This window comes from Saccostrea cucullata, unplaced genomic scaffold (genome assembly GCF_032062105.1).
Source record: "Saccostrea cucullata isolate Sc308-1 unplaced genomic scaffold, CSIRO_AGI_Scuc_v1 ctg23643, whole genome shotgun sequence".
Lineage (NCBI taxonomy): Eukaryota > Metazoa > Mollusca > Bivalvia > Ostreida > Ostreidae > Saccostrea > Saccostrea cuccullata.
In genome coordinates this window covers 8,898-23,662 of record NW_026924446.1, presented here as the reverse complement: position 1 = coordinate 23,662, position 14,765 = coordinate 8,898, and the positions used below count along the sequence as shown (strand labels likewise).

General features: G+C 31.9%; 1 non-coding gene across 1 annotated transcript; it reads right to left on the bottom strand.

The window, feature by feature from the left end:
* Positions 1–12,529: 12,529 nt before the first annotated feature.
* On the bottom strand, positions 12,530–12,602 carry Trnaa-agc (transfer RNA alanine (anticodon AGC)). Its single transcript has one exon. It is a non-coding gene; the product is annotated as a tRNA-Ala (tRNA).
* Positions 12,603–14,765: the final 2,163 nt, after the last annotated feature.

Genomic DNA, 14,765 nt, shown 5'->3' with positions numbered 1-14,765 from the left:
CCAAGAGCATGCTCTACGTATGAACAATTTCTGCAACAAGGTAAGTTATTGACAAGTTGCTGAGACAAGGATGTCAGCAGTCTCAACTAAAGCCATCATTTCGTATGTTCTATGGTCGATACAATGACCATGTCATCAAATACAATTTATCATTAAGTTAAATTCTGACTGAAGTTTTAAATATAGGCCGTTATATACACACTAAATTTATGATGGATTTTTCTGTTATTTCCCGATCATGACAAGGAGCACACGGCGGTTGCGAAAGGTCGGCAGAGGAAGCTCACTCCTCTATGACACCTGATCCCACCTCTAATGTTTTGGAGGTCCGTGTTTGCTCTTCTCCTATTTTTATTGTTTAATGGACTTTTGAGTTCGAATACTGTTCGTTATCTCCGCATCTTTCATCAAACTGATTGAAATATTGCATGTGTGTGCAAATCAAACAAAAAAGAAACTCCTAAAATACTGAATAAATAACCCTTCATTTTGACAAATACTTCTAGGAATATATCAAATTTATAGAGAAATCAAGCCTAAAATCCGAGAAGCCACTCATATAACAGTAGAAAAACTACCAGAATTAGGATCAATTGTACTTTTGTCATGAAATAATTCCAAAGAACATAATATATGTGACGTTCACGTGGTCAACGTAACTTTGTTTTCTTGTTTTGGGTTGCTTACATGAAGTAATGGCGTGTTAAACAGACAGTTTGTCATGTACAGGGAAATATCGGATACATGTACGTGTGACAATAGAAAATGACCACACAGGGCACACCTCAAGAAAAAAAAACCAATTTTTTTTTTTTTCAGTTTAATAAACTTAAATAGTAACCTTCATTGAAGTAGATTAGAGTTTGAAACTGGGTATATCGTAATGGTGTACACTTTTCAAACAAATCTCGATACTAAGTACAGATATCTGAGAAAAGTTATTAATAATAATGCAAATGATGATGGTTAAAAAAATTATAAGTAAGTTTTGTTTGACACATGAAGGAAATAAATAGTAGACTAGCTTAAAATAATGCGAGTTTTAATGCTTGCCCACAACATAAGTGAAAGATATTTGATTTTGATGACCTTAATTACTGAATTTTAAATACGTAAAATAATGCTAGACCAATAACAGTTGTTCTTAAAAAGACAAAACATATTTTGCACTATCAAATATTAAAAAAATTCAAAAGCATATCAAGAAGTAATTTAAAAATTTGAATTTGTGCCTGAAATTAATTTGAAACAAATGTAAATGTAATTCAAATATTTTTTAAACAAACATTTTACGATCCATTCTTTAATTGTGTATGCTTTTGTGTAGTCTGTTAGACTGAACTTGCCAACACCCTTGAGAAAAATGAAAAACATTAAATTACACTTGTGTTTAAATAAAATTTAGGACAAAGGTTCTAAAATAAGTCTGAGATAGAATTTAAAAAAACAAACACGTTAGTACAGGTTTTTTTAAAAGCTAAAAAAAATTATTAAGGAATTTCCTTGTCAAACCAGCCTCATTTTGAACATTCTCTCCTATTCTTTATCTTTTCATTTAAACTAAAATTCAATTGAGAATGTGAGAGAAAGACTAAATTTCCCTGAATTAAATATAAATTTACTCTGATTTTTCATGAACAAATTAACTTAAATCCAAACCAAAAAAAAAAAAAAAAAAAAAATAGAAACTAAAGTAAAAATATCATTTTCACAGGTTTTGGGTACTAGTCTCTATAACCTTTATCAGTATAGGTGTTTTCAATTACATTGACTAAGGTAAATGCACTGATAGTGACATACCAAAACTTCTTCAAAATAAGTTGATTGCTTTAGTATTTGTTGTTGTTGTTCTTTTTGCATTTGTTTACAATTCCATAGATCGATCGATGGAGAGACAAAGTTTTGTTTGTTTCAGTGAGGGATCTTTCTCGTGCAGGTATCTACTGCGATACGGGAACTCAGCCGAATAACCAGTCTCCATGTCCGACAATGGGATTCGAATCCGCGATGTAAGGATCAACTTCTTACTCTGCGACACTCTACCTCTGTGCCAATCGAGCGACAAGAGAGAGAGAGAGAGAGAGAGAGAGAGAGAGAGAGAGATAATTGATGTCTCACGTTAAATTTACGATAATTATCTTTTATTATTTACGGTGAAAATAAACTATTTATATTAAAATTGTATTAATTTGTTCTAATAACTTCATCGATTAACCAAATGATTATCAAATTAGTAGTTAAATGAGTTGAAAATTAATTACACTTAACTGCTAACGAGTTAAATCATTTAATTTTTTTGATATCTACTTGTTGTATGTCATTAAAAAAAGACAAAAAAGGGAAATTACCATACGTATATTTAAACCACCTAGAATGGCTGAAGTAGAAAAAAACACACGGAAAAGATTAGGAAAAAATCTCACGTTTTGATTTCCCGATTACAAATTTAAAACTAACTAGTGCTAATTGTAACGGGAACCGTTACAGATGTTCCCCAAACGCTCCCCAACTCCCTTCTCGTGCCGTATTCCCTGTAAGTTTCATTATAGAAGGCAAAATCTATGCATTTAAACGTAAACAACGTTTTCCCAAAAAATAAAAAGTATTTCAAATTTAAGCAATGCAGGCGTGCACAGTTGATTGAATGAGCGTAATGACGATATCATCTTGTCTACACTATTTTACTCATTTGCACGTGCACGCACGTGCATGATGACCATACCTTCTTGTCGGAGTCCATTATGTCTGTCTATGTTCTTAATCCCATTTTGATCCTGTTTGGTTGAAAAACAAGGGAGTTATAGCCATTTAAAGTTTAAGCCAATCAGATTGCAGCGCACGTGCATGCGCGTATTTTCATGACAATTATTATATATCATATTGTAGGACATCTTAAAGTATGCTTATGTTTTAAATTTCAAAGCATTTTGTAAAAAAACAGAAAAGATATTGAGATTTTTGTTTCAGCCAATCATTCGTTGCACGCACGGGCATGCATGTGAATGGTGACCATACCATCCTGTAGGAGTCCTTTATGTCTATCTATGTTGTAAATCCCATGCTGTTTGGTTGAAAACCAAGTGAGTTATACTCATTTAAAGTTTCAGCCAATCAGATTGCAGCGTACGCGCATGCGCGTGATTTCATGAAAAATTTTATATATCATATTGTAGTACATCCTAATGCATGTCTATGTTATAAATTTCAAAGCATTTCATCATAAAACAAAAAAGATATTGAGATTTCTGTTTCAGCTAATCAGAGCAAAGCGCACGTGCATGCCCGTGAGTTCATGCAAATTTGACCATGTCATCTTATCTACACAACTTATATATCTTTATATAATGAGTTTCAAAACATTTTATCAAAAAATATAAAAGTTACAACCATATTAAATATATCAGTCATTTTACTCATTGCACGCGCCCGCACGTGCATGCGTATGCGCGCAAAATGACCTTCGTTCAGCACATCTACACAACATGCCTACTAACCCTAAAAAGGTTTTAACTTAGTTTGGTGAACAGTTTCTGAGAACACTTCCGGACAAAAAAGTACCGGAGAAGAAATAAGAAGAAAAAAGGATAATAATAATAATAATAATAACTAGTGCTAATTGTAACGGGAACCCTTACAGATGTTCCCCAAACGCTCCCCAACTCCCTTCTCGTGCCATATTCCCTGTAAGTTTCATTAAAGAAGGCAAAATCTATGCATTTAAGACGTAAACAATGTTTTCCCAAAAATATACCAAGTATTTCAAATTTAAGCAATGCAGGCGTGCGCATGTGATTGCATGAGCGTAATGACGATATCATCTTGTCTACACTATTTTACCCATATGCACGTGCACGCACGTGCATGATGACCATACCTTCTTGTAGGAGTCCATTATGTCTGTCTATGTTCTTAATCCCATCCTGTTTGGTTGAAAAACAAGGGAGTTAGAGCCATTTAAAGTTTAAGCCAATCAGATTGCAGCGCACGTGCATGCGCATGTTTCCATGACAATTATTATATATCATATTTTAGGACATCTTAAAGTATGCCTATGTTTTAAATTTCAAAGCATTTTGTAAAAAAACAGAAAAGATATTGAGATTTTTGTTTCAGCCAATCAGAGCAAAGCGACGTGCACGCACGTGCATGCATGTGAATGGTGACCATACCATCCTGTAGAAGTCCTTTATGTCTATCTATGTTCTAAATCCCATGCTGTTTGGTTGAAAACCAAGGGAGTTATAGTCATTTAAAGTTTCAGCCAATCAGATTGCAGCACACGTGCATGCACGTGATTTCATAAAAAATTTTATATATCATATTGTAGTACATCCTAATACATGTCTATGTTATAAGTTTCAAAGCATTTCATCATAAAACAAAAAAGATATTGAGATTTCTGTTTCAGCCAATCAGAGCAAAGCGCACGTGCATGCGCGTGAGTTCATGCAAATTTGACCATGTCATCTTATGTACACAACTTATATATCTTTATATAATGAGTTTCAAAACATTTTATCAAAAAATATAAAAGTTACAACCATATTAAATATATCAGTCAGTTTACTCATTGCACGCGCCCGCACGTGCACGCGAATGCGCGCAAAATGACCTTCGTTCGGCACATCTACACAACATGCCTATTAACCCTAAAAAGGTTTTAACTTAGTTTGGTGAACAGTTTCTGAGAACACTTCCGGACAAAAAAGTACCGGAGAAGAAATAAGAAGAAAAAAGAATAATAATAATAACTAGGGCTAATTGTAACGGGAACCGTTACAGATGTTCCCCAAACGCTCCCCAACTCCCTTTTGGTGCCATATTCCCTGTAAACCTTATTATATAAGACAACATCTGTGCATTTTTGACTTTAACAACGTTTTCCCAAAAGGATACCAATTATATTCAAATTTTAACATTACACGCGTGCCCATGTGAATGCACGTGCATAATGATCATATAATCTTGTCTACACTTTCTATATATTTAAATATACTTTATTTTAAAGCATTTAGTCCAAAAGTATTAAAAATCACTCATTCAAGTGTACTTTTAATTTCACTCGTTCCAAATGCACGCACGTGCGTGCACGTGCAAGATGACTATACCTTCTTGTTAGAGGCCCATATATCTATCTATGTTCTAAATCCCATCCTGTTTGGTTGAAAGCCAAGGGAATTATAGCCATTTCAAGTTTCAGCCAATCAGATTGCAGCACACGTGCATCCACGTGATTTCAAGAATTTTTTTCTAAATCATATTGTAGAATATCCTAATGCATGACTATGTTTTAAATTTCAAAGCATTTCATCAAAAATCAAAGGAGATATAGCCATTTAAAGTTTCAGCCAATCAGATTGCAGCACACGTGCATGCGCGTGATTTCTTGAAATTTTTTATATATCATATTGCAGGATGTCCTAATGCATGACTATGTTTTAAATTTCAAAGCATTTCGTCAAAAAACAAAGGAGATATAGCCATTTAAAGTTTCAGCCAATCAGATTGCAGCGCACGTGCATGCGCGTGATTTCATGATTTTTTTTCCATATCATATTGTAGGATATCCTAATTCATGACAATGTTAAAAATTTCAAAGCATTTCGTCGGAAAACAAAAGAGATATTGAGATTTTTGTTTCAGCCAATCAGAGCAAGGCGCACGTGCATGCACGTGAGTTCGTGCTAATTTGACAGTGTGATATTATGAACACTATTAATATATCCTTATGTAATGAGTTTCAAAGCATTTCATCAAAAAATGTAAAAGTTACAGCTATATTAAGTATATCAGTCAATTCACTCATTTCACGCGCACGCACGTGCAGGCGTATGCGCGCAAAATGACCTTCGTTCCGCACACCTACACTACACACCTATTAACCCTAAAAAGGTTTTAGGTCAGTAGGGTGAACAGTTTCTGAGAACACTCGCGGACAAAAAAGTACCGGAGAACAAATAAGAAAAAAAATAATAATAATAATAATAAGAAACAGAGTAAAAACAATATGTTCCCAAACTCCGTTTGGGGAACATAATAACTAGTGCTAATTGTAACGGGAACCGTTACAGATGTTCCCCAAACGCTCCCCAACTCCCTTTCGGTGCCATATTCCCTGTAAGCTTCATTAAATAAGACAAACTCTGTGCATTTTTGACTTTAACAATGTTTTTCCAGAATGATACCTATTATATCAATTTTTAGCATTGCACCCAAGCGCATATGAATGCATGTGCATTATGACCGTATCATCTTGTCTTTCAAGAGTAGTTTTAGATATATTCGTTTCAAATGCACGCACGTGCGTGCACGTGCATGATGATCATACCTTCTTGTAGGAGTCCCTTACATCTATGTTCTAATTCCCATCCTGTTTGGTTGAAAAACAAGGGAGTTATAGCCATTTAAAGTTTCAGCCAGTCAGATTGCAGCACACGTGCATGCGCGTAATTTCATGATTTTTTTTAATATCATTTTGTAGGATATCCTGATGCATGACTATATTTTAAATTTCAAAAAATTTCGTCAAAAAACAAAGGAGAAATGGCAATTTAAAGTTTCAGCCAATCAAATTGCAGCACACGTGCATGCGCGTGATTTCATGATATTTTTTCTATATCATTTTGTAGGATATCCCAATGCATGACTATATTTTAAATATCAAAGAATTTCGTCAAAAAACAAAGGAGATATAGCCATTTAAAGTTTCAGCCAATCAGCTTGCAGCACATGCACATGCGCATGTTTTCATGAAAATTCTTATATATCATGCGGTAGATCATTATAATGTAGGACTATGTTCAAAATTTCAAAGGATTATGACAAGAAACAAGAAAGTTATTGATACTTTAGTTTCAGCCAATCAGAGCAAAGCGCACGTGCATGCGCGTGAAATCTTGCTATTTTGACCATGCTATCTTGTATATACTACTTATGTATCCTTACATTATGAGTTTCAAAAAATTTCATCAAAAAATAGAAAAGTTACGGCAATATCTATTATATTGGTAATTTCACCTAATGAACGTGCACGCTCTTGCAAGCACGTGCGCGCAAAATGACCTTTGTTTGGCAACTCTACATAACATGCCTACTAACCCTAAAAAGGTTTCACCTAAGTCGGATGTGTAGTTTACAAGATCACTCGTGGACAAAATTTTCCCAGGAAGAAGAAAAATAATAATAATAATAAGAAACAGAGTAAAAACAATATGTTCCCCAACTTCGTTTGGGGAACATAATTATCTTTAAATAGGTCTTGGTTTGTTTGCATGTCAGCATTTTTTTTTTTGCTTAGATCAACGTACACATGTGGAGATAACGAACAGAAAACGGTCGTAGAAAATCATCAGAAAAAAATAAAAATGTAAACAGGGCATAAAACATAGACCCCGAAAATATCAGAGGTGGGATCCTGCTTCTGGGCCATAAAATTTAGACGAGCTCACTTTTGATCCCTGTCTCACTTTTACAAAAGGAATATAGGTAACTGCCGAAACTGTAGTGTTATGGTTTCATATTTTAAGCTACAGATCCAGTAATGCAAATATTGTACAATTTACAGCCAAGATTCTCGGCGCACGGTTTGGGATGTATTTCTTTAATTTTTTGCAACTACGTTTCACTTCTTAATTCTAGGCATATTTATTACTGACCTGTAGCCTAACCTTTTATTATTGTCTCTACAAACTAATAAACTAGATTGTTTAGATTTTACTGCCTTACAAAAAAAAAAAATTAAAAACGAAAGTTAACTGGTCTGTATAGACTACGTTAAAAGGTTACAAGGTGGATAAAATAGACAAATTGGTCAAAGAATTTGTCTAGAATTAAGGAGTGAAGTGTAGTTGATTTTATGTGCTAGAAAGTAGAAAAGTACATCCATAATCATGGGCAGAGAACCTTGCGCCGTAAGCTGCGCAATGTTTGCATTAATGGATCTGAAGCGTTATGGTAAAACACTAAAATGTAAAACCAAAACGCTAAAACAGTTTCTGCACTTAGTACCTAGAATGAGTAAGTATCTCCTTTTGATCAGTTACAACCACCGGTAGCCCTACTGATTGATAAATTAGACGAAGCATTTTGTATTTAATTTTAGCATAAAAGATAAAGGCCTATCAATTGATACATGTATGAAACAGTCAACCAAACGAAAGCCTAATAATAGGCTATATTAGTTAACAGGGTGACTATGTCAAGCATAGAATTTTATTTTAAACGAAGTTTTTAAAATCACTGTAACATCAAATTATTTGTCACTAGCTTGCCTCTGTTTATAAATTTATAGTACTCTATAAAGCATGCTTTTGAGTATCGATAAGTAAGCACCATATGAAAGCTATAGCAGAATATTACTACAAGGAACATTAAGGTATATAAAAAAGGAAAACTGACAATGGAAAAGCTGAAGTCATCTTGTTTGTCACGCAGTTTAGTTGTTGGTTGACTTTTTTTTCTATAGTCAGTATAAGATCCAAATATGATGCATTGGTGGCAGACTCTGTGGTGTTGTACATCCCACTCATTGTCACTGTGCGTAATTATTTTCCAACACGACGCAAATAAGTCATTTAAATGTGCCTTTTGTGTGATTACATACGAATGTAGGTGTTAAAAGGCCTTTGATATTACAATTCTGTTTACAGAAAAAAGTGAACTTTTCCTTTATTACGTTTTGTTTTGTAATTTCAGCCTTGTACAAGAAAAGTACAATTAGCATATTGCTTAATTTTATTTCAAAATAAAAAAAAACCTATATGTGCAGAATGCAAAGTTTTAAATCTTGGCAAGATTTAATAAATTTTATGATAATTAATAATCTTAATGAATAAATGCACGAACTTGCATTAAAAACACCATTGTACTTTGTTTTTCTTCTTGCAATCATTCAAGTCACGATTTGAGCCGCCATGTTGACAGATTTGAATTTATTCATCATAAGACAAGAAAACACCAGAGCACAGTATGTTCAACTCTGAAATTTGAAATAATTGCCATTTTTGATTTGTATGTATTCTTTATTATAATATGAAAGGCGGCAAGTCAGAAAGCATACATTTTAATATAAATATTTGACCACCGTGTCATGACTAGAGAAGACAAATTGTCCACAACTCTCGAAATATTCAAAGTATTTCCTTGTCGTCCTAAAGAATGGAATTGATTTCCTGTTTAAAATCTTATGGTTTTTATTTGAAAAGACTAAAATTCCTGAGCAAGCTGAATAGCCTTTCATAAAAATTGTTCTCCGTTTGTTTAATGGACAAAAATTCAATTTCAAACTTTTTATTTTAATCACGTTCATGTACATGTACCATGTCCCTTTGGACGTCTATTACAACTTTCTTAACAAATAATACCAATGAACCTTAAATTCAAAATGAAAATATCAAGTATTCATGCAAAAAAAAAAAAAAAAAAAAAAAACAAAAACCAAGAAACTACAGATGTAGGACATGGTAACAACACAAGCCATTGTCCTGAACAACACTGAAAACAAAATGACAGACTTCCTCAATTTAACAAGTTTCTTACAAACTTTCTTGAGCAGCTTTGATTGGTGATTCAAACATGAATTGCAAACGGAAGCCTTGTTGATGCGCCCTATATATACAGTATATTACTAACTCTAACTGTGAAAGACTTTAAAGAAACTTATTTTTTCCAAAAGTTTTAACATACCTACATGTAGGTACATGTTTTCCAAGGAAATGCCGTTTTCATAATTGAGAATGCTAAGAACGTGGAAGATAAGATGAGCCAAACCTGAAAGAAGATGAATTTAAGATATTATAGGGTTAAGTTATACACTGAAAGAGAAACCTAGTGAATTTGACAAGTGTGTTTCGTAAAGCATTGGTCGTGATTAGTAAACTTTCAGTTTACTGGTTAAGATAGTGAGTTGTGGAGCGGGGGTCGTATAGATACTTAGATACTAGTGAAAGTTACTCATCAATTCTAAATTTACTAATCTTATCTAGTATAAATATACCAATATCTGGTAAAACTACTATTAAGTTAGTGATTGTATGGACAGTAAATCTACTAGTTTTCTTCGTGACATTAACTAGTTATTTTTTTACAGTGTATATTGGAATATACTGGATATAAGTATATAAAATACATATAATATCCACTATGATAACTAGATTTCGTATTGTTGGTTTTGAATTACTTTCAAGTTTTTTTTTTCTCAAAAAAAAAAAAAAAAAAAAAACAAAAAAACAAAAAAAAAAAAACAAGATAGGGTTGTCAAAATGCATTTTTTCTTCCGACATAAATTCTAAGCAGTGTCAAAAATTTGAACTGTTTTTCTCTAAGTATTTCAAATGACAACAAAGAAACTCAGCATAGAAACCCTTTTCTAGGTAAATCATTGTCTAAGACAACTTATAAAAAAAACTCTTATAACACCGTTTGGCCCATTCTAGACTTCAAAATCATACAGTAATAAAATTAATGAATTATTATTATTTATGAGTATAATAAATTATACTTTACATCATATTCGAACAAGAGTTCGTACGTGACCTTTATGTGAATAAGGACATATATATTTATTTGTAATTTTATATATTACAGCATTAGGGAGCATCATTATTTTTATCTTAGGGAACATCAATATTTTTATTCCGTCTTGATCATCATTATTTGTGATTAATTACATCATCATTTAAATGAGAAGTCAGTGCCAGTCTTTGTAACCTCTTTTGACCATAAATTTCATTGAAATGAAAATTTATTATAATCATTATTTATATTACTAATACTTAATAGTTTAAACCAATTAATATCCTTGAAATCATTTTACATTTTACTCTCTCGTCCATCAATAAAAACTATTACTACTTCATGTCATTTTTTAATTCTCTGTACAAATATTTCAGAGTAAGAATTCATCTTTTTTTCTGTAAACAAAGTTTTCACGTCAAATCACATAAGAAATATCATGTTTTACAAGTCATTTTTTTCTGACAACAAAATTCTGATCTATATTTTATGTTGTCAAATCGACTTAGAGTTCGGTTGGCTGCGTTTTATATTGCTAGTTTAGATACAGTGTATGTATGTAAAAAGATATTTCCAAGGAGACAGACTTTGGTTTTCATTACACAATGCACAGAATCGAGAGAAAAAAAGCAAATTACCAATTTTCAAGCATTTTTTTGGATAAGATTTAACAAATTGAAAAAAAATCAATATGTAAAAAATTCATTTCTAAAAAATGCCCTTTTGAAACGACTTGAACTGTTACGTTGATGGACATCAACATTCTGTGCTTCTTGTACATATTGTAAAATATAGTTTTGATGGATACATATCGTATCTTATAAAATATTTAATATACGAGCCTGATAACGGATGGGGCATCAAATTGATCACAGCGGCCAGGAGCGCCAAAACCAGCCAGCAAAACAACATATCTATTGTTTGTTTGCATAAAGGGAATCTGAAATTAAGAGAAGGTTCTTTGAAAGTATTTTTAAATCTTCCAAAAATTTGTAGGGTATCAATTACGCCCCGTTATCGGCAAATCTATTTTTTGTATTCATACGAAGCAAAATTTATTTCAAAACTTTAACATGAGAAGAAGAAAACATTAACCTTGCTTTGACTTTCATCTCTTCACTCAGATGCATTGGCGTCGTATATCAGTTTATAATAATTACTTCAATTCATAAGTCGACTCGATATATACCAGTAAACTTGGAAATAAAATAATACTGCAGAGTTTTACACATCTGTTTCATATTTGGATATTTCACTATAAAAAGTTCATAATGGTCAACTAACAACAAAACTTTTGATAAACGTAATGATTTAATGATAAAATTTCGACTCTTCTATCATCAACTTATCTTACCTATATGTAGCAGTATACCATGCATATGGGGTTTCTGTATCCCAGTTGTTATAAATGAAATAAAGAGCGTCCTTTACTTGCGAACGATTTTTTAAACTTTCAAAGCTATTGACAAACATATAACAAAAAAGGATATCAACAGTCTCGTTTATCTATATTATTTATTTTTTAAGTTCTGTGCTGGTCGATTAAATGACATAGGCACTCTAAAACAACTCTTGCCAATATAAGAACTCGAGAAATAGTTATATAATATCCATTGTTTTCCAATACTGTACATTATTTGCCACTGATATTCAAGTTGTTTGCATTGAGTGTTCAGAATGTATTGTTAAAATTTTATAAAGAACTGTTGACTGTTCTTTATTTCCCTTTTCCGTTAAATCATGGAAACGGATTTAAAAAAAAAAGTAAATAAAATAACCTGTTGACAGATAATTTTGCTATTCAATGGCTCTCGGTAAATGTAACAATGATTCATCAAATGACCCACAGAATAGATCTAAAACTTTCATGATGATTGTATGAAAACTTGGCGCAAATAGTTATTAAAATCAGAATACACCAAAAAATAAAAAGCAGGCACAAAATATGGCTATTTCTAATATAATCTCTGAAATGAATTTGATTAGTAAATACTAAATATCTTTGGTAGCAAAATTATGGAGAATCCGGGTATCGATCCCGGTACCTCTCACATGCTAAGCGAGCGCTCTACCACTTGAGCTAATTCCCCTTTTATATCATCTTATGACAGTTAATACTATTTCACGTTTCAATTAACAAATTCTTTAACAATGTTTTAAACAGGAAAATATTAAGGAAAACATAGAAAAACGCTGACTAATTTCCATTCATATTGTATGAAAACATGAACTGACGTTAAATTTACTGATAAAATTAACAATTTAACACAAAGAATTTCTGAAATATTCGTGCTTTTAGAGAGAAGGCTGCCACCTCGGCATTAAATGTTATAAAGCTTAAAGATTTGAAGTTAATATTCTCTGTATGATAGTACGACTTATATATTTTAATAGCATTTCACACAAAAATTTATTAAAAATCTTATTTCATCTAAAAGTTATTAAAACTTCAATTTTTGACGGGTTTGATTGACACATCCTTGCACTTTCACAAATTTTAATTTTATTCTTAATACTTAGGAAAAGTGGCAATCTTACGAAGGTATATTTAGAACACGCAATCATTTTTTTTTCAATTACCAGAAAAAAAAATTATCTTGTGAAAACGACATAATTATCTTGTGAAGACGAGAAATTATCTTGTGAAAACGACTTATTATCTTGTGAAAACGACTTATTATCTTGTGAAAACGACTTATTATCTTGTGAAAACGAGAGATTATCTTGTGAAAACGAGATATTATCTTGTGAAAACGACATAATATCTTGTGAAAACGAGATATTATCTTGTGAAAACGAGATATTATCTTGTGAAAACGACATAATATCTTGTGAAGACGAGATAATATCTTGTGAAAACGAGATATTATATATATCTTGTGAAAACGACATATTATCTTGTGAAAACGAGAAATTATCTTGTGAAAACGACATAATATCTTGTGAAAACGAGATATTATCTTGTGAAAACGACATAATATCTTGTGAAAACGACATAATATCTTGTGAAAACGAGATATTATCTTGTGAAAACGACATAATATCTTGTAAGAACGAGATAATGTCTTGCAAAAAGACATAATATCTTGTGAAAACGACATAATATCTTGTGAAAACGATATATTATCTTGTGAAAACGAGATATTATCTTGTGAAAACGATATATTATCTTGTAAAACGATATATTATCTTGTGAAAACGAGATAATATCTTGTGAAAACGAGATATTATCTTGTGAAAACGAGATATTATCTTCACAAGATAATATCTCGTTATACACGAGATATTATCTTTACAAGATAATATATCGTTTTCACAAGATAATTTCTCGTTTTCACAAGATATTATCTCGTTTTCACAAGATAATATCTCGTTTTCACAAGATAATATCTCGTTTTCACAAGATATTATGTCGTTTTCACAAGATATTATGTCGTTTTCACAAGATAATAAGTCGTTTTCACAAGATAATATCTTGTTTTCACAAGATATTATGTCGTTTTCACAAGATAATATCTCGTTTTCACAAGATAATATGTTGTCTTCACAAGATAATATCTCGTTTTCACCAGATAATGTGTCGTTTTCACAAGATATTATGTCGTTTTCACAAGATAATATCTCGTTTTCACCAGATAATAAGTCGTCTTCACAAGATAATATGTCGTTTTCACAAGATAATATCTCGTTTTCACAAGATAATATCTCGTTTTCACAAGATATTATCTCGTTTTCACAAGATAATAAGTGGTTTTCACAAGATATTATGTCGTTTTTACAAGATCATTTCTCGTTTTCACAAGATCATATCTCGTTTTCACAAGATAATAAGTCGTTTACACAAGATAATATCTCGTTTTCACAAGAAAATTATGTCGTTTTCACAAGATAATTTTTTTTTGGTATTTAAAAAAAAAAATAATTGCGTGTCCTAAATATACCATCGTACAATCTCGTGTATAAATGAAAAATATTAAAACTTTAATCCAGAAAATTCAGAGTAGAAATGTTCGAAAGGCAAAACATACACAGTATATTGTCAGTCCGTGCAGTTGTGTTGAGCATACTTTAACAATTGAACGCTCCCGATGAATCGTAAACATCAACAATAACATAATATCGTGCCCTGTTTACAAAAACTGTGTACGTTTCACGGGTGTGATCAATTTGCTAAACTCTGTACACAAAACTTAGCGCGGAATGACGATACTTATGAAGGGGTTGTGCTTTCTAATATTTCACTCTGAATATAA